Source organism: Pogona vitticeps, chromosome 3 (genome assembly GCF_051106095.1).
Source record: "Pogona vitticeps strain Pit_001003342236 chromosome 3, PviZW2.1, whole genome shotgun sequence".
In the NCBI taxonomy this organism is placed as follows: Eukaryota; Metazoa; Chordata; class Lepidosauria; order Squamata; family Agamidae; genus Pogona; species Pogona vitticeps.
In genome coordinates this window covers 125,015,229-125,023,930 of record NC_135785.1, presented here as the reverse complement: position 1 = coordinate 125,023,930, position 8,702 = coordinate 125,015,229, and the positions used below count along the sequence as shown (strand labels likewise).

Genomic DNA, 8,702 nt, shown 5'->3' with positions numbered 1-8,702 from the left:
AACAAAAGAGGGTTTGCTCTTTCAGCCCGGGAGTTTGGCTTTGTTGGCATTTGACTTTTAAAATCCCAATAATGTACTTTTCCACACTCTTGAGTAGCAGATTCTTCCCCTAAGAAGTACCAGCCCACTATACTTTCACCTTTCTAATGAGTTCAGGTGTGTCCTCTGCCCAAACTCTTCCACAGTCCTTTGCAATGGGCAAGGCTAACGGATTAAATGATCCAATGTTAGCCAGTGAACTTCACAGCACAGCAGAGACTCGCACCTTCATAATCCGCTATACCGCACATAAAATCATTTGCCTGTGTGTAAGGAGAGTAAACCAACAGATCCCTCTATATACTAGTTTCAGACAGGCAACAGATCTGTTACTGGTTGTGTTTTGGGCACATCATGACAAGACAAGGGGAAAAAAAGGAAAGGAAAAGGTGAATACTGTACAGAAGGAAAAGAGGAAGATCAAATATAAGATTATAAAACCAAGCAGAGCTGCTAATAGTAAGACATTTTGGAGGTCATTCATTCATAGGATTGCCACATGTTGGAGGGCAACTAGATGCACATAACGATAAACGTACTGTTAGGATTAAGAACATACTAAACAGAATGACTAAGAATGGATGCTTTTCACTAAGCAGTTTGCAGCTATGGACACAGTGGCAGAATTTTCTTCTCCCTTTTACTGGACTATGTATACCTGTACATGATTTCTGAAGGCAGGTGCCAATGTACACACTATCACATTTTTTAAGAGACACTTATTTTAAAAAAGCATGTCAGTAACATACTACTGTTTTAGCAAGCTGAAGTGGTTCAAATTTGGAGAAACCAGTAGGCAGTGAATTGTTAAGTCATTTGGCCAGCAAAATCTCTAAAGTGCTAAGCTCCCAGCAGGGCAAGCTCAAGAAATGACAATTGCGGTGTCAAGCCCTCAGCAGAAGCCACAGTTGTTCATGTTAAGCAAGTGTGTATCTCCCAGGGGATTTTTTAGTCTTATTGTTCCTGAGAAAATTCAGATTCATAATCTCTGACACGAGGATCCTGGAATACCTGAAAAAGACATCAAAAGAATGACGGGGGTGGGGGATGTTTTTCTGCTCAAACTTAATAAAAGGAAACCAAATTGTCGATCATTTGGGTTGCAGCTTTATACTCATGGAGAGTAGAGACACCGCTTGCTGAGACATGGCAGAGCCATTTAGGTATAGCCACGGGTTTCCCACATCATACCATGTCAGGATTTTGCTGGCTGTTTTCACCAATTCCTTTATTTTTACTTGTGCAGCAACACAGCCTGTGTTAATAAGTTTACATAGGTGTCAAGCCATACAAATTGTGTGGGGTTTTTTTAATTCAGAGGTCAGAATCCTATCGGCAACTTCAGGCAGTGAAAATTTCACTGTGTAAATAGCTTTGGTGAATTGTTGCTAATTAACAAGTTGATGCTCACTGCATGCAGGTTGCATAATTGGCATGTGGCAAGGAAAGTGAAGGGCAGCTTATTAGTTATGGGCAACATAATTATACCAGTTTAAATTCTCAATAGGATTCTGGCCATTTTCAATAATAGCTTCTGGCTTAGTAGTAAACATTGTTTTATAATGATTGCTCCTTACACCAACACACACTGTTGAGAACAAAGTTTATTTCTCTCTGGACTGGTTGAATTTAATGGGATTTAATGGGACTTATAGCTATCATGACTCAAAATTGAATTGATTATATGGTATTGCTGTGGTTGTGGTTGTCACTGTTACTGTTTGACTTAGGCTAGATTAGGCTCACAATGTCTTTGAAAGAGTGTTTCTGGCTTATACATATTCATCCCATGATGACTGCTGGATCTACTGGTTATTTGCATGGATGACTCAAAAGTGTAGCAATATGAATCAAACTTCCATATTACTACTTGTTACTACAAAAGAAAAGAGTCCTTGGAAAAAAACTTGATGTTAGGAAGGTGTGACGGCAAGAGGAGAAGGGGACGACCGAGGATGAGATGGCTGGACAGTGCCTGTGAAGCAACCAACATGAATTTGACACAACTCCGGGAGGCAGTGGAAGATAGGAGGGCCTGGCGTGCTCTGGTCCATGGGGTCACGAAGAGTCGGACACGACTAAACGACTAAACACACACACACTTCAAGTGCAATGTTATAGTGGAAGGGCTTTTTCCTGGCTGGAAGCAAATGAAGGGTTTAGGAAAGCAAATGTGGCCTTTCACCAGGGATCAAGTGTATAGGATTCAGTAACTCTCGTAAAGGTAGCAAGAACCAATCCAGAGAGAAATAATCTTTGTTCACAACAATGTGTGTTTGTGTAGGGAGCAATCATTATAAAACTATGTTTCCTACTCAGCTAGAAGCTATTATTTAAAATGGCCAGAATCCTATTGAGAATTTAAACTGGTATAATTGTTTATTTTGCTTGTTTCCGTTGTTTTGTTGATAGCTGCCTTCTCTCTTTGACCTTCATTCAAGCAGCAAGCATGAAGGGTTTCCATGTGCTGAAGACTCAATTTTCCTCTTTTTTTCTTCTGACTGTAACTACACATGGTAACTGTAAGTTAAGATATCTTTCTCTGCTTTAAACGCTTCTAGAGTGATTTTATCATGCAAAGTATTGGTTTGGTGAAAAAGAAACCAATGGGGGCTGTTGAGACTGAGCTGATCTTGCTTTTTCTGTGTTGTTGTTCTACCTCATACTATGCTAACTAAAATGAATAACCAGTGTTCCCCAATATTTCCCTCCCTCTTTTATCCACACATCAAATACAATGATCTGACCTTGGATCAGAGACACAGGTTCTAGATTTCATCTCTGGTATGTATTTGGTTATGTGCCATCAAGTCAGAACTTACTTAAAGTGACCCTAATAGAACTTTCAGGGTGAAAGTTGGATTTACCACTTCCACTCCCCCCATGAGTTTCCATGGTTAAGTAGTGATTTGAACCCTGTTCCCCAGAGCCCTAATCTGTCAGTCTAACCACTACACCACACTGGGTACCTCAGTAGTATTGAAAGAAACATTCTAATTCATATCACCAGAGGTGAAATCTGAAACCAATACCTCTAATCAGAGTGTTCAACCCCCATTTTGAAAGGAGCCTGACTCACATTTGGCCTGATTTTTTTGGTACTTTTATGTTTTTTCTGCATCACCCACAGCTCTGTGGTACCTAATCTGATAAAGACTGGTATGATGCAAAAGATGTCTTATGAATGACTTACGACTTAGCACACTAAAGGAGCCCCATTGAATAAGTAAGTGAACTCCTCCATGTATTCCTTTGATTCATATGGAATGCATTCCTATTCTAGTTGCAACCTACTATGCTATATTAAGTACAACTGGAGTAGACCTATTTGAACTTATGAGGAGTTGACTTACTAAATCTCCACTAATTAAATGGGACTATTTGAAAGCGAGTTACTATGCTAATCAACAGAATTTCAATATGTGTGTGATTTTTAGTTGTCTAAAAAGGGACACAACCTTACTCTCAGATTGTGTACAAGGACCACCCTTTTTACTTTTTGGGTTGTACTTAAAAATGGAATTATAAAAGAACAAAGCAATAATGTGGAGATTAACAATAGAAGAAATCACTAATACAGCTATATCACCTATCCATTTGGTCCACACTTTTTAGATTTCCTTTCTGTTTGCCGATTTCTAACAGAGCATACCAGAGGAATAAAACTGAGACAGACTCCAGGGAGCAAGCAATCAGAGTGAGCAAACAGGCAGAGCTATCAAGAGTTTGATGAGGGACAGGTAGTAAGGAAAGGTAGTAAGGAAAAAGAGTCTACTGGAGGAAGAGACAAAAAAAAAAAAAAAAACCAGGAGACCAAGGAGGTAAAAGCAGGGAATTATGTATTAGTGGATTTTCCCAGAATCATTAAAGGCAGACAAAACAAAAGGAAAGGCTACTTATAGACAAGCAGAAGAAAGTAAAGAGATAACAGGGATTGTGGAGAAACACTTCAGTGATGGTGACCTGCAAAGTGTGTGCAATGTTTGTCCTCATGTCTGAAAATAACACAGTGCACACATGCCGTAAGTGTAGATTGGTTGCACTGTAGAGCAGCAAGTGTCCACACTTAAGGCTCCAAAAGAAGATGAAGAATATATAGAACTTTCAAGCAGTAGGAGCCAAGGGAGGCCCTTGGAGGTGACAGAACAGCAAGACAAAGCAGAGTAGAATGCTGAGGAGAGAACAAACATACTGAAGGAAGCACCATGGATCTGCAGATCTACACGTCCCTCTCTTAGAGAAGCAGATTACTAAAAGCTAGGATTTGGCCCTGGCTGCTGATGAGCTTTGAGCATACAAGCAAAGAGAGAAGCAGAAGCCTGGAGGACTATGACATTCTGGTGTAGATAACAGCGGGGGAAGTTTCAAAGAGAAGGCTGATGGAACCTTTAAAAATCCAGATGCTAGTAAATCTTCCCATCAGCCAGGCAGCAGCATTGCTCGCTCTTCCCCTGCCTCTGGAGTCACATCTAAGCCTATGGTTCCTAGTACCCCTTTTAAATGTTTCCACTGTGGCACTTTGGGATGTACAAAGTGCATCTGCCCTCAGCTTTCAGAGGAGAATCCTAAGCCAGCAACCACTTCTTTCCCACCCAAGGTTCAGAGTTGAAGGTAAAAGTTATAAGCCAGTCTTCCAGACCCAGTGCTCTACAGTCAGTTTAACAAGGAGATGCAGTGCTGGATGAAGAAGAATTTACGGGAGGCAGTTCTTCAGGGGAAGAAGTTTTCTACCCAACATTGGATTTACAAATAGACAGGCTGCAAGGCATTAATGCTGAAGCTGACATTGGAGCGGGCAGAGGCAGGGGAATGCAACAAGCTATTCCAGCAACACACCTACAGCCAGCAGAGAGCTGGGTGACCCACCTTCATTCTAGGAGCTGCCATAGCCAAACCTCAGAAGCAACTTTGAGACTTTCAGGCCGTGGATCCAGAGACCATTATTTCAAAGCAAGAGTCTATGTGGGTTTTCAAGATGAATTGTAAGTGCATTACTCTTTTAAGTGGGACTCAGGAAGTTTATATTTCTGGCATGGTTGATACCAGAGCCAACATTTCCTTGCTGTCCTGCTACCTAATTTCTGAGGGTTATGTTGGGACTGAAATTCCAAATCCAGTCTTATGATTCTAAGAAACAGAGAGTGCAGTATGCTCCCATTACAAATGTCAGGCTGTGTTATCAAGGCTGGGAAGGCAAAAAGCTTATTTTGGTTCACAATGCCCCCAACAAGAACCTCACTTTCTGGTTGGGAACAATCTCTGCTACCTTCCTTGGAAAACCAAAAAGTCTTGTTTGTTTAATGTCCAAACTGGAAGCCAAACAAAAGCAGCCAGGCCTGTTTTGGAAATGATTAGGAGAGAAACAGCAGTTTGTGGATGCAGAGGCCTTCTTCCTTGTTTGCATAGCAAACCAACCTAAGTGTGAAATCTTGGAGAGGTCCAGGAGCATGGGCAAAGTGCCAGAGGACTGGAAAAGATCTGATGTGGTTCCAGTCTTCAAAAAGGGGAAGGAAAAGTGGATCCAGGAAACTACAGATGAATTAACATCAATACTGTACCTGGGAAAATCCTGGGAAAAATAATCAAGCAGCAGATTTGTGAGCACCTAGAAAATAACAAGGTGGTTACTAGAAGCCAGCATAGGTTTGTTAAGAACAGGTAATGCCAAACAAATCTTATTGCCTTCTTTGATAAAGTGACTAAATTAGGGGACCAAGGAAATGCAGTGGATTGTATACTTAGACCTCAGTAAGGCATTTAATAAGGTAGACCAGAGCCTACTTCTGCGTAAGATAGAACAAAGTGGGATAGACAGCGCAACTACCAGATGGATTTGAACGGAACCACATCTATGTGGAGGGAAGTGTACAGTGGGGTTCCTCAAGGTTCTGTCTTGGGCCCACTGCTCTTCAGCATCTTCAGAAATGACCTGGAAGAGGGCATTGAAGGAGCATTCATCAAATTTGTTGATGACACAGAGCTGGGGGGAATTGCTAATACTTTAGAAGATAGACTCAACATTCAAAAGGATCTAGACAGACTTGAGAGGGATTTCGATGTCCTGGTGGACCACCACCTGAGGATGAGTCAGCAGTGTGCTGCAGCTGCCAAGAAACCCAACACAGTCATAGACTGCATCAACAAGGGGATAGCATCGAGATCATGGGAAGTGTTTGTACCACTCTATACCATGCTGGTGAGGCTGCACTTGGAATGCTGTGTCTAGTTCTGGTTACCACAATAGAAAAAAAAAAGATGAGGCCCTGGAAGGGGTGCAGAGAAGAGCAACAAAGATGATACAGGGACTGGAGGCTAAATGCTATGAAGAGCAACTAAAAGAACTAGGTACATACGTTTAGCTTAATGAAGAGAAGATGGAGGATAGATATGATAGCATTCTTCCAATATCTGAAGTTTGCCATAGGGAAGAGGGCATCGATTTATTCTCCACTGCACCTGAGGGTAGGACAAGAACCAAGGGGTGGAAACTTGTTAGAGTGAGATCTAACCTGAAAATAATAAGGAATTTCCTGACAGTGAGAACCATTAAGCAGTGGAATAGCTTGCCTCCTGATGTTGTGGGTGCCCCATCGCTGGAGGTTCTCAAGAAAAGATTGGACAGCCATCAGTCCAGGATGGTATGAGGTCCAGGATGGCATGAGGTCTCCTGCCTTGGGCAGGGGGTTGGACTAGAAGACCTCCAATGTACCTTCCAACCCTATGATGATTCTATGAAAGGTAGAATGTATGGCCCATAGAGAAAACCAAAGCCAGTAAGTTAAATGAAGAGATTTCAGATTCTTTACAAACCATGGCTCTGGTTGTTTGCCCTGAACTTAAGCAGGCACAATTAACTGATCCCACATTACAGCAACTAAGGGACCAAGCTGACAGTGATTTACCTCTGTCTAAAGCAAAAACAATTAGATTCTGCTGGGTTGAAATGGACTGTTGGATCACAAGTTTGTATAGGACACCTGTCTTGATTTAGCCCCAAAATGCCAGCTGGTCATTCCACAGTCTTACAGAGAGAAGGTTCTGGAGTTAGCTCATCAATCACCCTTCTCAGGCCACCTCAGCATTAAAAAGACTCTACTGAGAATTACTGCTTGCATTTATTGGCCTAATGCAGTGGTGTCGAACTGTGGCCCTCCAGATGTTCTTGGACTTCAACTCCCAGAAGCCTTCACCACCACCTCTGCTGGCCAGGATTTCTGGGAGTTGAAGGCCAAGAACATCTGGAGGGCCACAGTTCGACACCACTGGAATGTGTCAAAGTAGTTTGGAGTCAGGAGTGTCAAAAGAGCTTTTTCAGTTCCAGAGAAGGAATCACTTGCAATCATATGGGCCTTGAACCCCTACCTATGGAGGAAGAGATTTTTTTGTTGCAGACAGACCATTTTGCTCTTAAATGGCTACAGAAGATGAAAAATGCAAATCAGAAATTATTGGATTGGAGTTTAGCCTTACAAGATTTTGATTCTGAAGTATAGCATATTCCTGGAAGGCAGAATGCTGTGGCAGATGGATGTACTATGGAGTGGAAGAGAGAAAAGAGAATAATCTCTTGTGGATTCTTTTTCCCAGTCTGGAATTGTATTCAGTATTTTTACTAACACGTTTTCTCTCTATTTTCTCTTTTTCAGGTTTCTGATCAAACCAAAGTATAATCATTTATGCTGCTGTTAGTGTAAATTTCTACCTCAGCTGAAGCTAGAAGAAATTGCTAGAAATAGTGAAAAAATTGTATTAGCCATAGTGAATCAATATAAAACGTATTATATCTTGCTTAATTTGCTGTTTAATAAAAATGCAAGACTGCTAGATCTTGAATTTTTATCTCCAGGAGGAGGGGCATATGAGGAAATTGGATGGGTTAGGTTGTACTTCTCCATTCTGTTACAGGTGGCACTTTATCTGTATGAGAAAGAAGATTTATTTTACTCTGCTTCAAGGATAAACTGGGCAGAGCCTAAACACCACATTCCTTTCTTAATGGCTCATTAAGAGAAGAAACTCTCTTGAGAATTGAAGGAAGGGGTTGAAAGAAGTTAAATTTTGAGGGTGACTTTGCTGAACAAAGGACTGGAACTGACAGGATAACACTGGGAGAACATGGATTTAAGGTCTAGCAAAAAGTTAGAGGCTATTTTTTGTCCAGCTAGCTATCCTTTCATCTGTCTGACTGCAGATGATGGATTAGGCATAGAGACTCAGTAGCAGAGACTCAGTCACGATTACTTAGCTGGAAAATAGTTTTAGGCAGAAGTAGTTAGCTTTTATAATTTTATGGGGAAAGCTTTCTTAGAGCTAACTTAATTATCTGAATATGAATTGCTTAATGCTTTTACATTGTTTTGAAGCTGTACAACTGCCTCTGAATCTCTTGCTTTTAAAATATTTTTAAATAAACTTTTAAATATTTTACCAAAATGTGTTCATTGGGCGAAAAGTGTGTTTGAGTATCTAAAGAAGGTGCCTGGCTAAATGGCTGCGTTCATTACTTTTAAGTATTTTGGGTGGGCTACCTTGTCTGGTTGGTGTACTAAGTACAAAGTGCACAATTAGGAGAAATTCTGTTTCAGGTAAGGAGATGAAAATTTAGGTTAGAAGCTTACCCATAGTTGCTAATTCAGGCACCCTCCAGGTCTTCACCCAGCCTG

At 41.1% G+C, this 8,702-nt stretch overlaps 1 long non-coding RNA gene across 1 annotated transcript; it reads left to right on the top strand.

The window, feature by feature from the left end:
• The first annotated feature begins 3,207 nt into the window (after positions 1-3,207).
• Positions 3,208-7,863, top strand: LOC110089434 (uncharacterized). Its single transcript, XR_012085377.2, has 2 exons — positions 3,208-3,265; positions 7,686-7,863. It is a non-coding gene; the product is annotated as an uncharacterized LOC110089434 (long non-coding RNA).
• Positions 7,864-8,702: the final 839 nt, after the last annotated feature.